Below are 20,998 nucleotides of genomic sequence, written 5' to 3' on the forward strand. Positions count from 1 at the left end.
TGCAATTTGTAGTGTATGTACCTTTAAGAGGAGAACTACTTTTACAGCTCCTGTATACTGTAGTACCGGCAGTGACCACACCTGCATATAAACCCTGAGTAGGGATCTGTACTGTTAATTTTTAGAATACCCTCATCCAGTAAACACCTGTTGATTGTTCACCTGCAGTCTCCGTCTATTTATTGAAGAACACCATACTTAAAGATTAACGGATTTAACAGTGGCGACGAGGCAGATTCAAACCTACCTGCAACTCTGCATTTCCTCCCAGGGATTCGCTCCTGGAGGACAGTGGAAGAAAGTCGAGGCCAGAAGCACGGGCGTTGACCACGAGCAACCGCCTAGTCATCCAGCAGAGATTGAGCATCGCAGGGGAGGCTGTTGAGAGCTGGGCTTGGTTCTCCAGTCACGACGATCCAGCGCAACAGGCTGGCAACAGGTATGGCGCAGAACCTTCCCGGACAGCGGTGGCTGGAGCCGACCGACGGCACAGAAAAGGCCGAGCCGCGTCAACGGGGTAAGAGAGAGGGTAAAGCGCACAGGGCGCAGCCGGGGGTTGAAGACCGAGCGGCGTCGATGGAAAACAAAAAGAGAGAGAGGGTAAAGCACAGCTGGGGTCCAGGACCGAGCGGCGTCAATGAGAGAGGCGCACAGGAAAACGCGCAGAGCGCAGCCAGTGCTCAGGGGCTGAGCAGCATCCGCGGGGGAAGAAAGGAAGTGCGGGAGACGCCATTTGAGCCGCAGCGGAGAAGAAGGGAGAGTGCGGGAGACGCCATTTTTGAAGCCGCAGCGGAGAAGAAGGGCGAGCACGGGAAGAAAAGGAAGCGCGGGAGACGCCATTTTGAGCCAGCGGAGAAGAAGGGGGAGCGCGGGAGACGCCATTTTAGCCAGTCTAACCACACCCAGGGATGCCGAAGAGTGGCAGTGTCACAACGTTCGACAATGAAGTCGAAGATTGGGCGACATATGTAGAATGCATTGAAGTGTACTGCAAGGCGAATGAAGTGCCAGATGCCAGGAAAGCACTGGTATTGTTGAATTCCATGGGTGCAAAAACGCATGGCTTACTGCGAAACCTAGGAACCCCAGAGAAGCCAGTGGATAAGGATTTTGAAAGCATAGTGGCAATCCTACAGGACCACTTAAACCCCACACCACTGCTGATAGCAGAAAGATTTAAGTTTCACAAAAGGAACCAGCATAAAGACGAAAGTAATGCTGAGTATTTAACGGAACTGCGCAAGCTATCGAAACACTGCCAGTTTGGAATGGGACTAGCAGATACGTTAAGGGACAAGTTTGTGTGTGGGCTTCAAAGTGAAGGAACCCAGAAACGGCTTCTATCAGAAAAGGATCTTACGCTGGACAAGGCTTTCAGCATGGCAGTATCACACGAAGCAGCCGCACGGGGCGCTGCAGAGATACAACGGAGACCGCAAAAATATGGCACCAATGAAATGTCATATGGAGCAGTGAAGTGTTATCGCTGCGGCAGAACAACACACAACCAGAAGGATTGTTGGTTCAAGGACCAAGTGTGCAGACAGTGTGGAAAAGCAGGACACATAGCAAGAGTCTGCAGGTCGGGAAAGAAAACCAGCAGCAAGAAATCGCCACAGGAGAAGTACAAAAAGGTACATAAGGTGACGGAGAGTAGTTCAGACGAACAGAAAAGTGATACAGACTCCGGAATCAAGGAGCTGGGTTGTCTGAAACAACATAATGTAATCAAAATGGAGGATCACCAGACTATCTGGGTCACGCTCAAGATAGACGGCGTCCAAGTGAACATGGAATTGGACACAGGATCAGCCCTAACAGTCATAAACCGAAGGGACTACAAGCGGCTATTCTCACATATACCCTTGAGAGATACAGAGATTGTCTTGAAGATGTACACGGGGCAAAAAGTCTACCCCAAAGGAAAAATAAGGGTGAACGTGATATACAATGGCAAGGAAACAACGAAAATGGACCTATATGTATTGTCAGATGGAGGACCACCACTACTAGGACGTGAATGGATCCGGAAGATACAGTTAGATTGGCATTCCATACAAGCACTGATGGTAGAGGCCAAAAAGGATGACAACGTCACACCTGGACGACTGTCAAAAATGCTAACTGACGCACAAGAAGTGTTCCAGGAGGGACTCGGAACACTAAAAGGCATAACAGCGATGATCAAAATAGAGGAAAATGCAAGCCCAAAGTTTTTTAAGGCCAGACCGGTGCCTTATGCGATCCGCCCAGCCGTCGAAGCAGAGCTGGAAGGTTTGGAATGTTCAGGAGTACTGTCCAAAGTGGACTGGAGCGAGTGGGCTACACCCATCGTTCCTGTAATGAAGAGGTCGTTGAGTAATACGCCTGGGGAACCAAAGAAGGTTCGCATCTGTGGGGACTTTAAGGTGACAGTGAACCCAGTCCTTCACACGGTACAATATCCGCTTCCGCGGATTGAAGATATTTTTGCCTCGCTATCTGGAGGAAAACGCTTCACTAAGATTGATCTGGCCCAGGCGTACCTGCAAATGGAGGTAGAAGAAGCCTCGAAACAATACCTCACGATCAACACTCACAAAGGTCTGTACCAATACAACCGGCTGGTGTTCGGGGTAGCATCAGCTCCGGCTATTTGGCAAAGGGCAATGGATCAAGTCCTGCAAGGGATTCCAGGGACCCAGTGTTATTTGGACGACATCCTGGTCACGGGCGAAAATGACAGTGATCACCTCGCCAACCTGGAGCAGGTGCTCACTAGATTGAAGGAATATGGGCTCCGAGCTAATCGCCAAAAATGCGAGTTTTTTCAGAAGCCGATCTCGTATTGTGGCCACGTTATTGATGAAGAGGGGTTACATAAGTCCCCTGAAAAGATCGAGGCAGTAGTCAAGGCTCCAGCACCGGAAAATGTGTCACAACTGAGGTCATTCCTCGGGCTGGTGAACTACTACCATAAGTTCTTGCCAAATTTGTCTACAGTATTACACCCACTGAACACCCTACTGCAAACGGGGGTACCATGGAAGTGGAATGACGAATGTAAACGAGCTTTCCAGAAGTGCAAAGAATTGATCAAATCAAAAGAGGTGTTGGCTCATTTCAACCAACACTACCAATTTGGTTGGCGTGTGATGCATCACCCTATGGTATTGGAGCAGTGCTGTCGCACAAATTCCCGGACGGTTTGGAGAGGCCAGTAGCCTTTGCGTCTCGGTCACTAACCTCAGCCGAGCGCAACTACGCCCAGATTGACAGGGAGGCCCTCAGCCTAGTGTGGGGAGTGAAAAAGTTCAACCACTATCTGCACGGGCAGAAGTTCACCTTGCTGACTGACCACCAACCACTTATCTCCATCTTTAATCCAAAGAAGGGTGTTCCGGTGATGACTGCGCAACGGCTACAAAGATGGTCCCTTTTTCTAGGGGCGAACCAATATGAAATAGAGTATAAGGGCACGAAACAGAATGGAAACGCTGATGGGCTATCATGCCTGCCACTGCCTACTGCGGAGGAAGTACCAGTAGTGGACCCTGTCGAAATATTTTATTCAACTATAATTGAACGCTTGCCAGTAACTAACGTGGATATAGAGAAGGAGACCCGAAATGATCCGACACTGTCTCGGGTATATGATTTGACGGTGAAGGGATGGCCAACACATGGCGACTCACTGTTGCCAGCATTCTCATCCAGAAGAGAACAGCTGTCAGTATGCCAGGGGACATTGATGTGTGGATCCCGAGTGGTAATTCCACCCAAGTTAAGGGAGAGAGTGCTCAATGAGCTTCACGAAGGACATTTGGGAGGGGTAAAAATGAAAAGCCTTGCTCGGGCTTATGTGTGGTGGCCGGGGATCGATCAACAAATCGAGGACCTAACAAAGAGCTGCTCAGGATGCCAGAAGGTCCAAAATGCACCACCACATGCCCCTCTACACCCATGGGAGTGGCCCTCCTCTCCATGGCAACAGGTGCATATTGATTTTGCTGGTCCATTCATGGACTCAATGTTCTTAATAGCAGTGGATGTGCACTCGAAATGGCCTGAGGTGATCAAAATGTCCTCCACCACTATGGAGAAAACGATTGCAGTCCTACGGACCATATTTGCCAGGAACGGCTTGCCAGAGCAGATTTGCTCTGATAACGGACCACAGTTTGTGTCCGAAGAGTTTCAGAAATTTATGAGAAGGAATGGGGGAAGGCATTACACATCCGCCCCGTATCATCCAGCCACAAATGGATTGGCTGAGAGGTTCGTACAAACCTTTAAAAAGGCAGTAAGGGCCATGTGCGATGACGACATTTCACTGCAGCATAAGGTGGACAATTTCCTGTTAGCCTACAGAAATGCGACACATGCAGTTACCAACCAGACCCCGGCCATGATGTTCTTTAACCGAAGGTTGAGATCCCATCTGGATTTGCTCAGACCAAATGTACGAAGAAATGTTGAGAATAAGCAATTCCAGCACATCAATGAGAAGCCGACAAGGAGCTTCAATGTAGGACAACCAGTCTTGCCCCGCAACTACCGAACAGAGAAATAGCAACCAGGAACGATATGCACACGGCAGGGGCCACTAATGTACACAGTGGATGTTGGGGAGAACATTGTGAGACGCCATGTCGACCAGATCCTAGCGTCACAGGAACGAGTCAACCCCATGTCTCGCGTACCTGGTGATGAACCCGACATACTGGTAGTATCTACCCCAGAAACAGTAGCATCGGAAACTGATGAACTAACCGATGACAGGGGGCCAGAATCGCCTCCGCACCAAGAGCAAGACACTCAGGAAAGGTGCTATCCAGAAAGGATCAGGAAGCCGCCCCAAAGACTGAATTTATAAATGGACTATTTCAGTTAATGTGCATGTTAAAAGTGTTAACTGTTAAATGAATGTTATGGTACTGTTAATCTAAAAGAGAAGGAATTGTAGTGTATGTACCTTTAAGAGGAGAACTACTTTTACAGCTCCTGTGTACTGTATTACCGGCAGTGACCACACCTGTATATAAACCCTGAGTAGGGATCTGTACTGTTTTTAGAATACCCTCATCCAGTAAACACCTGTTGATTGTTCATCTGCAGTCTCCGTCTATTTATTGAAGAACACCATACTTAAAGATTCACGGATTTAACACAATTGAATTCAATCAATCTGGTGTAAAAACAGACCATGCTGAAAACACTCAGCAGGTCAGGCAGCATCTGTGGAGAGAGAAACAGAGTTAACGTTTCAGGTTGTGTTCTGACGAAAGGCCATTGACCTGAACTGTTAACTCTGTTTCTCTCTCTACATATGCTGCCTGACCAGCTGAGTATTTCTAGCATGTTCTGTTTTTTTATACCAGATTTCCAGCATCTGCTGTATTTTGCTTCAGTAAATCTGGTAATTTATTGGCTGGTTGACAAATGCAGGACAGGGGACTCTGCCACCACCTCTACTTAGTATGATCCCTGATTTTACCGATGATGAAGAAGATCTGTACAGACCGTGCAGAAATAGAGTATATAGGCTGAGATTTCAGCCTGCCTGGACTGACCAATGCTGCCAGCGGTGTCTGGTTACAGGGACTGGATCCGCTCGGGCCCTTGACTGTCTTATGGCCCCATGCAATTAAGAACATAAGAAATAAGAGCAGGAGTAGGCCATGCGGCCCCTCGAGCCTGCTCTGCCATTCAATAAGATCATGGCTGATCATCGACCTCAACTCCACTTTCCCGCCTGATCTCCATATCCCTTGATTCCCCCAGAGTCCAAAAATCTATCTATCTCAGCCTTGAATATACTCAAAGACTCAGCGTCCACAGCCCTCTGGGACAGAGAATTCCAAAGATTCACAACCCTATGAGTGAAGAAATTCCTCCTCATCTCAGTCTTAAATGGCCTACCCCTTATCCTGAGACTATGCCCCCTAGTTCTAGACACTCCAGCCAGGGGAAACAACCTCTCAGCATCTACCCTGTCAATGCCCTTCAGAATCTTGTATGTTTCAATGAGATCAGTATAGGCCCATTCTACACAATCTCTCATCATAGGACAGCCCTCTCATCCCAGGAATCAATCTAGTGAACCTTTGTTGCACTGCCTCCAAGGCAAGTATATCCTTCCTGAGATAAGTAGACCAAAAGTGTGCACAGTACTCCAGGCGTGGTCTCACCAAGGCCCTGTACAATTGTAGCAAGACTTCCTTACTCTTATTCTCCAACACCCTTGCAATAAAGGCCAACATGCTATGTTTACCTTCCTTATTGCTTGCTGTACCTGCATGCTAGCTTCCTGTGTTTCTTGCACGAGAACACCCAAATCTCTCTGAACACCATCATTTAAAAGTTTCTCACCATTTAAAAAATATTCTGTTTTTCTATTCTTCCTACCAAAGTGAATAACCTCACATTTCCCTACATTATACTCCATCTGCCACCTTACTGCCCACTCACTTAGTCTATCTATATCCCTTTGCAGACTCTTTGGGCTGGATTTTTTCAATGGGTCGCATTGAGGGCAGGACTGCTGGTTATCAAATCAATCAATCAAATCAAATCAACTTTTATTGTCATTGTTAGTGCACAAGTGCAGTACAACGAAATGTAGGCTTGCGGCTCCCGAGAGTGTACAATTTGGATTAGGACACTTAAACATTTCAACATACATTTGTGCATATATACAGGTAGACTATCCTTTATCCGAAAACCTCGGGACCAGCCGAGTTTCGGATAAAGGAGAATTTCGGATTTCGGAAGGTGGGTCGGCGGGGGTCCGCGGGGGGGTCGGCGGGGGTCCGCGGGGGGGTCGGCGGGGGGTCGTGCGCACGACTTACGCTGACGCTCAGCGTAAGTCAGTCGGGGTCGGCGGGGGTCGGGGCCGGCGGGGTTCGCGGGGGGGTCGGCGGTTGTCGGGGCTGGCGGGGTCCGCGGGGGGGTCGGCGGGGGGGATCGGCGGTTGTCGGGGCCGGCGGGGTCGGCGGTTGTCGGGGCCGGCGGGGGGGTCGGCGGTTGTCGGGGCCGGCGGGGTCCGCGGGGGGGTCGGCGGTTGTCGGGGCTAGCGGGGTCGGCGGTTGTCGGGGCCGGTGGGGTCGGTGGTTGTCGGGGCCGGCGGGGTCCGCGGGGGGGTCGGCGGGGGGTCGTTCACACGACTTACCCTTTATCCGAACTTCCGAAACCGGAACCCTCTAAAAACCGAAGGTTTTTTCGTTCGTACGCACGACTTACGCTGAACGAAAAAACCTTCGGTTTTTAGAGGGTTTCGGTTTTCGGAAGTCCGGATAAAGGGTAGTCTACCTGTATTAGCATAAATATGACCATAATAAAGTGCATCGGCAGATGTGCAGGCTTTAGTGTTTATTTGTGGAGTTCAGTAGGATGACAGCCCTGGGAAAGAAGCTGTTCCTAAATCTGGTCGTACGGGTGCAAATGCATCTGTAGCGTCTTCCAGATGGTAGGAGGGCGAACAGACTGTGGCTGGGGTGGGTAGCGTGCCGGTAATGCGTTGGGCAGTTTTGACTACCCGCTGCAGGGCTTTCCGGTCATGGGAGCTACAGCTGCCGTACCATACCGTGATACAGTTTGTCAGGATGCTCTCTATAGTGCAGCGGTAGAAGTTAGAGCGGATCGGGGGTGACAGATTACATCCCTTCAGCCTCCTCAAGAAATATAGGCGCTGCTGGGCCTTCTTCACCAGAGAGGAGGTGTTGAGGGACCAGGAGAGGTCTTCCGTGATGTGGACTCCGAGGAACTTAAAGCTGGCCACCCTTTCCACCTCCGCCCCATTGATGTGGATGGGGGTGTGACTTCCGCCTTTGGACTTCCTGACGTCCACGATTATTTCCTTTGTTTTCTTGGTGTTAAGGGCCAGGTTGTTGTCGGCGCACCACTTCACGAGATGCTGGACCTCCTCCCTGTAGGCTGACTCATCATTGTTGGTGATCTGGCCTACTACCGTGGTGTCATCTGCAAACTTGATGATGGTGTTGGAACCATTAACAGCCACACAGTCGTGGGTGAAGAGGGAGTAGAGGAGGGGGCTCAGCACACATCCTTGTGGGGCCCCCGTGTTCAGGGTCAGGGGGGGGGAGGTGTGGTTGCCTAATTTGACAGACTGGGGTCTGTTTGTTAGGAAGTCCAGGGTTTCAGTTCCGCCCCCAACGACATCCGGCCAGCCCACGCTATTTTCCCTTGATTGACCTTGTTAAGCCCGCCCTGCTACCAAAAACAGGTTTACTGCTATTCATCATATAGCTATTTGAGGGATCTTGCTGTGCCTGAAGGAGCTGTTGCATTTGGCCACATTACAACAATCACTGCACTTCAAAGTAATTCACTCCGAGTCACTTCTGAGAGATGTAATAAGGTGCTATGCTTCTATTTTTCAGGAAATGAAATAACATGTTACACTTCTAAAGAAATACTACTTGATCTATTGTAATCATCTCTGTTGTAGATGTTGAACAACACAGTCCAGGAAAAACGCAGTTTAAAATCCTGGATTGTTCTAAGGTCTGTGATGAGTTAGCTGATTTGAGTTGCTGAATTAGCTGATCTCAAGGGTTACAATTGGCCACAACATCTCTGGGCTCGTAAGGAGAGATAGTCAACACTGTGATAGTCAATACTGAGGAGAACTGTAACAAATTACAAGAGGACATTAATAAACTTGCAGAATAGGCATATAAGGCAAATTAATTTCAACATAGATAAGTGAGGTATTACATTTTGGTAAGAAAAATAAGGAGGTCACATATTACTTGAAACATAACAATCTAAATGGGGTAGAGGAGCAAAGGGATCTGGGAGTACAAATACACAAATCACTAAAAGTTGCGATGCAGGTCAGTAAGGCCATAACAAAAGCAAACAAGCACTAGAGTTAATTTCGAGAGGGATAGAATTGAAAAGTAGAGCAGTTATGATAAACTTGTATCGAACCATGGTTAGAAGACACTTGGAGTACTGTGTACAGTTCTGGTCGCCATATTATAAAAAGGATATTAGAGGCACTGGAAAGGGTGCAAAAAAGATTTACAAGGTTGATACCAGAAATGCGAGGGTATAACTATCAGGAAAGGATGAACAACCTGGGTCTCTTTTCTCTTGTAAAGAGGAGGCTGAGGGGTGACCTATTAGAGGTCTTTAAAATTATGAAATGTTTTGATAGAGTAGACACAGAGACCACGATTTTGCCAGCGCTCAGAGGGCGGGTTTGGAGGTGGGTCAAAGGGTAAAATCGTTTTGATTGACGGCGGGTTGCAATCCCGCTGTCAACCCGTCTCCAAACAATTTTCGATTTGCGCATGGACCCGACACCTAGCGGCGGGAAGAGGATTAAAGGCAATTATCTGCCGAGTAACAGGTAGTTGCTAGTAGTTGACAGGCTATTTTTGAATTTTGCCGCTTCTGCCTTGGGTTTCCCGATGTCCGGTCACCACGCCAGGTAAGTGTGGCGTGTTGTGAGTCTGCTGTAATATTTATGGATTGTTGACAGCTGTAGAAGTGGTGTGAAGGGTCCAATGTTGCACTGGTGAGTCTCAGAGGTAAGAACATGTTGGGAAATGCATTTTTAATACATTTACATATTTCTTTAGGTTACAAGTTTTGAAATCCATGTCCAGTACCACCTCATTGGGAGAACCTCTCTCACCAGTGACAGATCGCTTCTGTCACTTCACCTGCAGCTGCCATCTATTCCAGCCTATGGAGGGTGTCATTGCAGAGCCTGGGTGCAAGAGGTGACCTTTGTGCAGTGATTGTCAGTGTTTGCAGCACCTCAATGCTGTCAAACATTGAGAAACCAACTGTCAAAAAAAATTGTGCATGGTCCCTTTAAGAAAACCAGCAAATGACGTGTCATCAAATGAAGTAATCTGACTGGCTTCCTTTTAATTGTCCGGCAAGCCCACAGGGCGGGCTTAACAAAGTCAATCAACGTAAGACCACGTCTGTGGCTGGATGCAGCTGAGGGCAGGACTGAAAGCCAGAAACCACCTAACCCGCACCCAACCCGCCTCCATTGATAAAATCGCGGTCAGAGAGTGCATTTCCACTTGTGGGGAAGAGCAAAACTAGAGGCCATCAATATAAGATAGTCACCAAGAAATCAAATAGGGAATTCAGAAGAAACTTCTTTACCCAGAGAGTGGTGAGAATGTGGAACTCGCTACCACAGGGAGTGGGTGAAGCAAATTATATAGATGCATTTAAGGGGAAGCTAGATAAGCATATGAGGGAGAAGGGACTCCCTTAGATGAAGAAGGGTAGGAGGAGGCTTGAATGGAGCATAAACGGCAGCATGGACTGGTTGGCTCAAATGGTCTGTTTCTGTGCTGTATATTCTATTTAAGTTTATGTACTTCTATATAAAAGTCAGCCTGGCTTCCCATTCCTGATTGCTATCCATTTGACTCCTGCTGGAAAGAATATTGTTGGATCAGATTTGGCTGTGATACCCTAGTCAAATAGCCTATTGCCACAATCAAGGTTCTTGAACCGCTGCAATGTCACTTGGATGGGATAACAGAGGGCAACCAGGAACCTGGAACTACACCGCAGAAAAGGGGGCAGTGCCTTCAGGAGATGAAGGAAGAGGAGTAAATGGACAGTGAAAATCAGCTAAAAAAATTTTAATTACAGAAAACCTGTATTAGATACATCTTCTCACCTCATTTTTTTAGGGTTGAGAATCTGCTTGCATCTAATTGCCTCTCTATGTCAAATCATTGCAAGCAAGAGGATAGGATACTTATGTGTTAATGACACCTAGTGGCAGAACATAGATACTGCAACAATTATTTTTATATTGGCAGCTTGTGCAGTTTGGGTACCTTTAATCTCTTTTGCTGGAACTAACTGTTTCTTTATTTCAAGAGTGCTGGAATACAAAGAGGAGGAAGTGATGCTTCAGTTGTATAGAACCTTGATCAGACTCCAGCTGGAGTACTGCGTTCAGTTTGGCCAGTGCACCTCAGAAAGGATATATTGGCCTTGAAGCGGGTACAGCGCAGATTCACCAGAATGATATGGGGGCTTTAAGGGTTAAATTATGAATACAGGTTGCATAAACTTGGCTTGTATTCCCTTGAGTTTAGAAGATCATCTAATCGAGGTATTTGATAGGGTAGATACAGAGAAACTATTTCTTCTGGTGAGGGAATCCAGAACTAGGGGCCATAAATTAGTGCTAGGCCAGTTAGGCATGAAGGGTAGTGGAAATCTTGCTCTATTAAAGGGCTGTGGGTGCTGGAACAATTGAAATTTTCAAGACTGAGATCAATAGATTTTTGTTAGGTTAGGGTATCAAGGGATACGGTGCAAAAGGAGATAAATGGGGGTAAGGTACAAATCAGCCATGAAGTAATTGAATAGTGGAACAGGCTCGAGGGGCTGAATGGCTTACTCTTGTTCCTATGTTTCTTCCTAGGAAGTAAGAAACAGAGATGTGAGAAAGAGAAAACATGAAAGAAGAAGTGAAAGATAAAGAGCGAAGGCATGACTCAGAGTGTGATGAGAAGAGATGTGACAAGGTGAGAGGACCCAAAAGGGAATGGCAAAAAAGAGATGGAGAGATAAAATAGGAGAAAGAGTGAGAGAGCTAGTTGGTGGGAGATGAGGTGAGAGAGGATATGAGAAGTGGAGATGAGGTGAGAGGTAACAAGTACAAGTGAGAAAGCATAATGATTAGGGGTTTAATCGAGGGACAGAGGGAAATATTCATGCGGACATTGAGGTGAGATAGTATATGAGTGAATGAAAAGGTGAGAGTGTGGGAAGTGAACAGAAAAGAAGGGCAACTGAGAGTGCAGAGACAAGCGTAACAATGAATAGAGCTCAAATGGCGTGACAGTGAAGAGCTAAGAAAAGAACGATATGAGACTGAGGGGAATTGTGAGCAAAAGAAAGAAAAGAGAAATAGAGAAAGTGTAGAGAGGAGGCGAGAGACAGAGAAGTGAGCGAGATAGATTCGGATGAAAATTGAAGAGATAAGTGAAAGAGAGACCAGGTGAAAAAGGTGGGTGACAAGATACATGGGATGCATTGAGAAAGAGAGGCAGGAGGTGAGGGAGGAGAGATGAGAGAGAGAGATGTGGCCAGATGTAGAATGCATTCTCTATGCTGAGCATAGAGATGTTTTTTTTAATGCAATTGCTAAATTTGTCCAGGAGATGGAGTACACTTCACTTGTCAGGCCTTCTGATTTCCTGTCAGGTAGCTCCAAGATATTGGGCCAGAAATTTGGGTCCCACGGGTGCGTACGCGTTGGGTACTCACGCGTAGGCCCCAACGAAAGTGCCAGTTTCGTGCATGCACTGTGCATGTGCGGCAAACCGGAACTTCCGTTCTCTTAAAGGAAGGGGTTCACAGGTCGAATGCGTGTGGTGGAGAGGCAGCACGTACACCTGGAACTTCCGTTTTTTTTGCAGGTTTCTCCGGGAGGGTAAGTCTCTAGCAGCTACGCTTTTAAAAAGCAGTCGCAAGGCCTGCTTTTAACAAAGTAAGTGGTGAATTAAGTAAAATTAAAACATTTTTTCCACAGGTTTATTATTTTTAAATACTTTAAAGGTAAATTTATTTTTAGCCCCGTTAGAAACTGTAATTAATTTTTTCAAAATTATTGTTTAAAGTAGTTATTTTATGTAATTTATAGAGATTCCCTGCTACGATTGGCTCTCCATGGCCCACGTGATCCCAGGGGACGCTTCGAACTAACTGCGCCCCTGGGATACGCAAGCACTGCACGCCGGCAGTTGGAGCAGACCCAGGATCGGAATCCCACGTGGGCCCACAGCACAATGGCCGGCGCGCTAGTTAAGTGCAGGTCGGAGGCTACACCGGGGTGGGGGGGGGTGCCGATGCGCGATTAAGCGTGAATGTCCAAAAGTTAGTGTCCGAGTTGCACCACTCCACCGTGAGCGTAGCGAAAACAGAATCCAGCAGTCTGTCTCACCATTGACATGCATTGAATGTCGTGAAGTTGCTGTATTTGCACGGTAGATACAAACTAAACTCACCATAGAAAATGAAATCTTGTCATTTCAAGGCTAAGTACCCTTTTAGCGATGTGGAAAGTGATAATTATTGCCAATCAACTTCTTTGCCACTGAAAATTAACTATTACAAGTGTGGAGTCGCATTCCTTCAGGTATTAATTGTTGGTGGAGATTTTAAAAATGTCAAATTTAAAATTGAAACCTTTTTTTAAACTTTTCCTTTCTGTCTCTTTTTTCTCTTTCTCTTAATCCAATCATTCTTCCCCTCTCTTTGGGCTGGATTTTCCCTGCGGAGGCGGGATGGCGGCGGGAGAGCTGGTTGGCAGGTTCCGGTCCCGCTCCACTCTGCAGCCACTCTCTAAAAATGATTTTCCGTAGATTGGCCTTGTTAAACCCGCCCTGCGGGGGTTCCTGGCCAATTAACAGGAAGCGGGTCTGATGACATCATTTAATGATGCGTCATCAGCTGGTTTCCTTAAAGGGACCATGGCCACATTGACTTTAACAGTTGTGCTGTCAGTGTTCTGCAGCATTGAGGTGCTGCAAACACTGACAAGCACTGCACAAAGGTGCACGTCTGCACCCAGGCTCTCCCATGACTCTCTCCATATGCTTATGGAGGGAGTCACAGCATGCAGGGAGATTCTCTTCCCTTCCCATGGGCGGAAGAGACCTCCCCAGGAAATCAACGCAGTCTGGTTGCACATTGCACAGGAGGACACAAGCAGGGATATCATCAGGAGTGCCTGGCTGCAGCGGTGCCAACCTTTCAATGATCTCAGTAGATCACGAAACGTTACTGCAAAGCCACACTCAAACTCACCCTGCTGTGCCACTCATCACATCCCCATCACTCTGCCTTCCATACCCTACTCCTGCACATCCTTACTCACACCAACTTACTTTGCACCTCCACCCATCCCTCTCTATCTACATTATCAATTCCCCATCTCAATAACCACCCCTCACACTCACCCTCATCCTACTGCAAGCATACCAACTAACAACACACAAGGGTAGGCACTTGAGATGTTTAGCCAATGTTCATGTGAAGATTCTGTTAATGTGTTGTCATACAGTGAAATCGATATTTTCAACACTTCACAGATCTGTGCGTACCTTGAGAAGTGTCTTAGTGAGTTCCAGTGAATGTTGAGATGGCGATGTTGGTGGCGATGTTATAGAGTCATAGATTTATACAGCACAGAAAGAGGCCCTTCGCCCATCGTGTCCGCGCTGGCCATCACACCCTGTCTATTCTAATCCCATTTTCCAGCACTTGGTTCGTAGCCTTGTATGCTATGGCGTTTCAAGTGCTCATCTAAATGCTTCTTGAATGTTGTGAGGGTTCCTGCCTCTACCCCACTTTCAGGCAGTGAGTTCCAGATTCCAACCACCCTCTGGGTGAAAAAGTTTTTCCTCAAATCCCCTCCAAACCTCCTGCCCCTTATCTTGAAACTATGCCCCCTGGTTATTGACCCCTCTACTAAGGGGAAAAGTCCCTTTCTATCTACCCTCTCTATGCCCCTCATAATTTTGTACACCTCAATCAGCCCCCCCCCTCAGCCTTCTCTGCTCTAAGGAAAACAACCCCAGCCTGTCCAGTCTCTCTTCATAGCTGAAGTGCTCCAGCCCAGGTAACATCCTGGTGAATCTCCTCTGCACCCTCTCCCATGCAATTACATCCTTCCTATAGTGTGGCGACCAGAACTGCACACAGTATTCCAGCTGTGGCCTAACTAACGTTTTGTACAGCTCCATCATAACCTCCCTGCTCTTATATTCTATGCCTTGGCTATTGAAGGCAAGTATCCCATATGCCTTTTTAAGTACCTTATCTACCTGTCCTGCTGCCTTCAGGGATCTATATACATGCACACCAAGGTCCCTCTAATCCTCTGTCCTTCCTAGGGCCCTACCATTCATTGTGTATTCCCTTGTCTTGTTAGTCCTCCCAAAATGCATCACCTCACACTTTTCAGGGTTAAATTCCATTTGCCACTGTTCTGCCCATCTGACCAACCCATCTATATCATCCTGTAGCCTGAGGCTTCCCTCCTCGCTATTTACCACTCCACCAATTTTCGTGTCATCTGCGAACTTACTGATCATACCTCCTACATTCATATCTAAATTGTTAATGTACACTACAAACAGCAAAGGACCCAGCACCGATCCCTGCGGTACACCACTGGACACAGGCTTCCAGTCATAAAAACAACCTTCGACCATCACCCTCTGCCTCCTGCCACTAAACCAATTTTGGATCCAATGTGCCAAATTGCCCTGGATCCCATGGGCTCTTACCTTCTTGACCAGTCTCCCATGTGAGACTTTCTCAAAAGCCTTACTGAAGTCCATGTAGACTACATCAACTGCACTACCCTCATCCACACACCTAGTCAACCCCTCAAAAAATTCAATCAAATTGGTTAGACATGATCGCCCCCTGACAAAGCCATGCTGACTATCCTTGATTAATCCTTGCCTCTCCAAGTGGAGACTAATTCTGTCCCTCAGAATTTTTTCCAATAATTTCCAATAATGTTGTTGGTGATGTTGGTGTGCCTGGTGATGTTGGTGTTGGGGCTGATCGTGGAAGGATTCAGAGGACCAAGGTGAGACTTTTTCAAGGGCACAGTTGCTGCTGGAATAGATGGCAGCTGCAGTTGAGATGACAGAAGCGATCTGTCAGTGGTGAGAGAGGTTGTTCGAATGAGGTGCCACTGGATATAGAGTTGGCTCTAAACACTTGCAAGCTAAAGAAATCTCTATATGTATTACAAATGCAGTAACTGTAGCGTATGTAACCTGTACCACCTTAAGAGGATACCTTAAGGTGATGGACTACTTTTTGATGGCTCCTGTACATTGTAGTACCGGTGGTGTCCACACCGGTATATAAACCCTGCGGAGCAAAGTGTATCCCAGTTCAGCCCTGACCCTCCATCACTAAAGACCTGTTTACTTACTTCTGTAGTCTATGTCCTGTTATTCAGTATAATTGCAATTGAAACCACAGACTCAACAGTAACCAACAGTTTCTGAGCTCTGAAACTGAACAGCTGCAACATGGCATCCTTTACACCACTTCTGCAACTGTCAGGTTATCAGATAAATCAAAGCAGACTCAACTCATGACAGGATGAGCTGGCATGTTCCCCGAGCAGCAGGTAACCCGTGGGGGAGCACGTAAAATTACAAGGTAGCCTCAAAATAGCATTAAATTGGCTCTTAACCAGCCATTTAATGATCTAAATTGTATCCCCCGCCGCTTGGTGTTGTGTCAGTTCTGCGCAGACAGACCTGACACCTGGGAGACTCGCGTGGAGGTGGGTTGACAGTGGGTTTCCTACCCGCTGTCAATCTTTGCTATTTTGACAGCAGAGATGCCTCCAAACCCACATTCTGAGCACCGGCAAATTTCAGCCCTTTATTTCTCTTTCTGTACCTGATTTGACATTTAATTCACCCACTCTGACGTACACTTCCATCTCAGTCCTTGTGCTCTTTATTTCACAAACCTTCAATCTGATTGGTTCAGGAGATACATAGTCGGTTGCCCTGTTCACACAGGGCCCAGATGCGTGGCCGCGATTTTGTCAATGGCCGCGGGTTGGGAGCGGGTCAGGTGGTTTCCGGTTTCCAGTCCAGCCCCCAACTGCATCCAGCCCACAGACGTGATTTTACGTTAATTGACCTTGTTAAGCCTGTCCTGCGGGCTTGCCAGCCAATTAAGAGGAAGCCAGTCAGATGACGTCATTTGATGACGCGTTATCTGCCGGTTTTCTTAAAGGGAATAGGCACAATTTTTTTTGACAGCTGATTTCTCAGTGCTTGACAGCATTGAGGTGCTGCAAACACTGACAATCACTGTGAGCTCTTGCACCCAGGCTCTCCAGTGACTCCCTCCATAGGCTGGAACAGATGGCAGCTGCAGGTGAGGTGACAGGAGCGATCTGTCACTGATGAGAGAGGTTCTCCCAATGAGGTGGCACTAGACATCGTTTTCAAAACTTGTTACCTACAGAAAAGTGTAAATGCATTAAAAATGATTTTCCCAACATTTTATTACCTCTGAGACTCACCAGTGCACCATTGGATCCTTTACACCACTTCTGCAGCTGTCATCAATGCTGTAATATTACAGCAGACTCACAACACGCCACTCTTACCTGGCGTAGTGTCCGGATGTCGGGAAGCCCGAGGCAGAAGCGGCAAAATTAAAAAATAGCCTGTTAACTACTCTCAACTACCTGTTAACAGGCAGGTAAGTGGCTTTAATCCTCTTCCCGCCACTAGGTGTTGGGTCCATGCGCAAATCGGGAACCCGAGACTTGGGAAAATTGTTTGGAGGTGGGTTGACGGCGGGATCGGACCCTGCCGTCAATCAAAACGATTTTAACCTTTGACCCACCTCCAAATCTGCCTTCTCAGTGCCGATAAAATCGCGGCCACAGTTTCCCTCACTGCGGCATTATCAGCTCACACTATCAGCAACTTGCTATGCAAAAATTTAAAAACCTAAACATGCAAGGGCAAGTCAAACTAATGCTACAGCAAAATCTGGGCCATTATATCAGACGCAATTGGGGAAATCATATGCTTTTTTAGGGTAAATTTTGATATAAGGTGATATACAGAGAAGTTCACCAAGAAATATCTGTTCTTATTATCCTTTTTGTACTGAATTAAGGCATTTGGAATGCATTAAAGTTGAATTACAGCTGAGAGTTCAGCCTTTCACATGTGATTTTGTGTTATGCAGCAGGCCTGTTTGTTATTCATTTGAAGAGTCTCCTGTTGGGATACAGAAATTATTTTACTGTTAGCATTATGTTGGGTCCAAAAATGCTGAAGTAATGTTAAATTGTAACATGTCAGACTAATTTAAATTAATCTACTGCTGATATTCTGTAAAGTGCAGCAGTGTACCATTACTCTCTTATTCACTCTAATTTCTTACAGTACATTTTGTTATAAACTAGTGCATGTTGCGTGCAGGTTCCCAAGTGGAATCTTATTTTGGTCAAAGGGCCACAAATTGGGCAGTTGGAGGGCAACTGTTGGTGAAAGGACATGAGATGGAGGGACACTGAGGCAGAGGGAATAACGGGGTGTCCAGAAGCAAAGGACTGGCCTTAGCAGTGAGATCTAATTATATTTCAGATTGGAGCTTTGCAGTGACCCAGTGACAAAGACCGAGTACTATGTCAGCCTTGGCTCAGTAGTAGCACTCTTGCCTTTGAGTCAGAAGGTTGTGGGCTCAATGAAATACTTTTGAAGTGTAGTCACTGTCGTAATGTAGGAAATGCAGCTGCCAATTTGCGCACAGCAATGAGACAATGGCCAGACTTGGAAATATATCGCCATTCCTTCATCGTCGCTGGGTCAAAATCCTAGAACTCCCTCCCAAACAGCACTATGGGAGTACCTTCACCCCATGGACTGCAGCGGTTCAAGAAGGCGGCTCACCACCACCTTCTCGAGGACAATTAGGTATGGGCATTAAATGCTGACCTTGCCGGTGACGCCCACATCCCATGAACGAAAATTTAAAAAATCTGTTTTTAGTGATGTTGGTTGAGGGATAAATATTGACCAGGATATCGGGGCGAACTCCCGCTACTGTTCTTCGAAAACAGTGTCACGGGATCGTTTATGTCCTTCTGAGAGGGCAGATGGTGCCTCGGTTTAGTATCACGTCCGAAAGGCAGCAGCTCCGACAGCGCAGAACTACTGCACTGGTCTTGCTCGGCTGCACCCACGCCAAGAAAAGCTGAGCAGAGGCAGCCCAATTTCCCAATGGGATCCGAAAACAGGTGTTATGCCCCTCATTAACATATAATGTGTGCAGAGAAGTGGAAACTGATGAATTTTAGAAGGAAGAATGAGGAGAGGCAAAATAAACTAAATTGTACAATTTTAAAAGAGGTGCAGGAACAGAAAGACCTGGGGATTTACATACACAAATCTTTGAAGGTGGCGGGACAAGTTGATGAGGCTGTTAAAAAAGCATATGGGATCCTTGGCTTTATAAATAGCAGCATAGAGTGCAAAAGCAAGGAAATTATGCTGACCCTTTATAAATCATTGGTTATTCCTCAGCTGGAGTACTGGGAGTAACTTTAACCACAAAAAACAGGTGGGTTGGGGTTGGGTGGGATCTTAAATTTTTTTTAAGTTTCAAACCCGACCCCAACCCGCTACCATCTGCCCACTTCTGATTTTAACTGAGGCAGGGGATGGGCAACCAATCCACTCCCAGGAGGTGGGTTGCCCATTTAAATATTATACTAAGGCCGCATGCCTCCTATTTAACCTGTCTTCCAGGTTTGACCTTAGCTGGCCGGGTTTCCCAGGCCTCAGGAAACCCGGCAGCTGAAGGGAGGCGAGGACTGCTTCATGGAAAAGGTGAGTACCTTTACAGCACTGCTTGCGGGCCAGGCATCCTTGCCCGCCATCGGAATGCACCCCCTGCCATCAGAACACCCGCCCCCTCCATCCAAAGACTCCCCTGTTATTGGAGCCTCCCCACCCCCTGGGATTGGGGATCGGACCTCCCCCAGGATCCGACTCCCTCCCCAGGGATTGGGGACCACCCCCCCAAGATACGGACCCCCTCCCATGCGCCCACTAACGCAGCTGCAGGCTCCCTACTTGCTCCTGGGGCTGCGACCTCCTCCAGAGTGTTGCCCGCCGGACAGGGAGCCAAGCCTGTCAGTCAGGCTGGCTTCTGGGTGGGCAACCTGCTGGAAATAAAAGACGCATCCTGTGGCAGGAGGGTCAGTAACTCGAGGACAAATATTTAAGGTAATTGTAAAAGAACCAGAGGGGAGATGAGAAATTTTTTTATGCAGTGAGTTGTAATAATCTGGAATGCACTGCGTGAAAGTGTGATGGAAGCCGATTCAATAGTACGTTTCAAGAAGGAATTGGACAAATAATTGAAGGGAAAAAGTTTGCAGGGCTATGGGGAAATAGCAGGGGAGTGGGATAATTTAATAGTTTTTCAAAGAGCCCATACAGGCACAATGGGCCAAATGGCTTCCTTCTGTGTTGTGTGATACACAAGGGGCCTAACACCTATTTTAGGCAGACTCCTGGGACGGTGGAAAAATTGTCCTACCCAATATGGGTTTGTGTCATTTTCAGGCACCCTTGGGGCGTGGAAGGCAGCACTGTGAACTTGGTGCTTTGGACCCCTGTTGTCTACCCGAAATTTTTTTTTACCCCAAAGGTGTTTCATTTTTGTCACAGACCATCCTGCTAAGAAAGTTTTGTGGTCACTGGAATTTTCAGAGGGATGAGAGAGATTTTTGTTATTTCCAAAGAAAAGCAATTCTGTAAACAATATATTTGGACCAAAATTAGCAGCAGGAAGTTAAAAAATAGATTTCTTTTTCAAGGTAGAGAAATGGAAGTCATCCAAATTTTGATTGCTTTTAAAAAGTTTTGCTTTGATTTGCTTGTCTTGTGCTGGTAATGGAACTGTGATTAAAATCCACTAATAAATTGAACGTTTCAAACATGATGTGGCAGTGAGTTGTCAACTCCAATTACTGATGTGTGAATTATGCATATTGCAGATAGCCTGTGTTATTAAAAAAAAGATTAAAAAGTACACATCTGCTTTAAAACTTATAAAAACAATTTTTATTCTAGTATTCCTCAATTTTTGCTTTTTGTTTAGTAGGCCAACATTTTAAAGAAATACTGTGGAAAGAGTCAAAGATGTCTCCATTCCTCTCTTAAAGCTACCATTTCTCGTTAGATAGAGGGCTGGATTTTCATGTAGGAGGCGGGACTACAACTTTCGGGGTTGTAGTCCCGCCTCCATCGAGTTGTGGCCAACCCACGCGATTTTCATTTGATTGACCTTGCTGAGCCCACTGGGCAGGCTCAGCAGACCAATTAGGGGCCACCCGGCAACAGGTGATGTCACAGATTGACATTTCATCTGTCAAAAGCTTTTGACAGATGAAATATCAGCATTTGACAACTGTTTG

The sequence above is a fragment of the Somniosus microcephalus genome, chromosome 7 (genome assembly GCF_052327205.1).
Source record: "Somniosus microcephalus isolate GS21.2 chromosome 7, FLI_Smic_1.0, whole genome shotgun sequence".
NCBI lineage: Eukaryota > Metazoa > Chordata > Chondrichthyes > Squaliformes > Somniosidae > Somniosus > Somniosus microcephalus.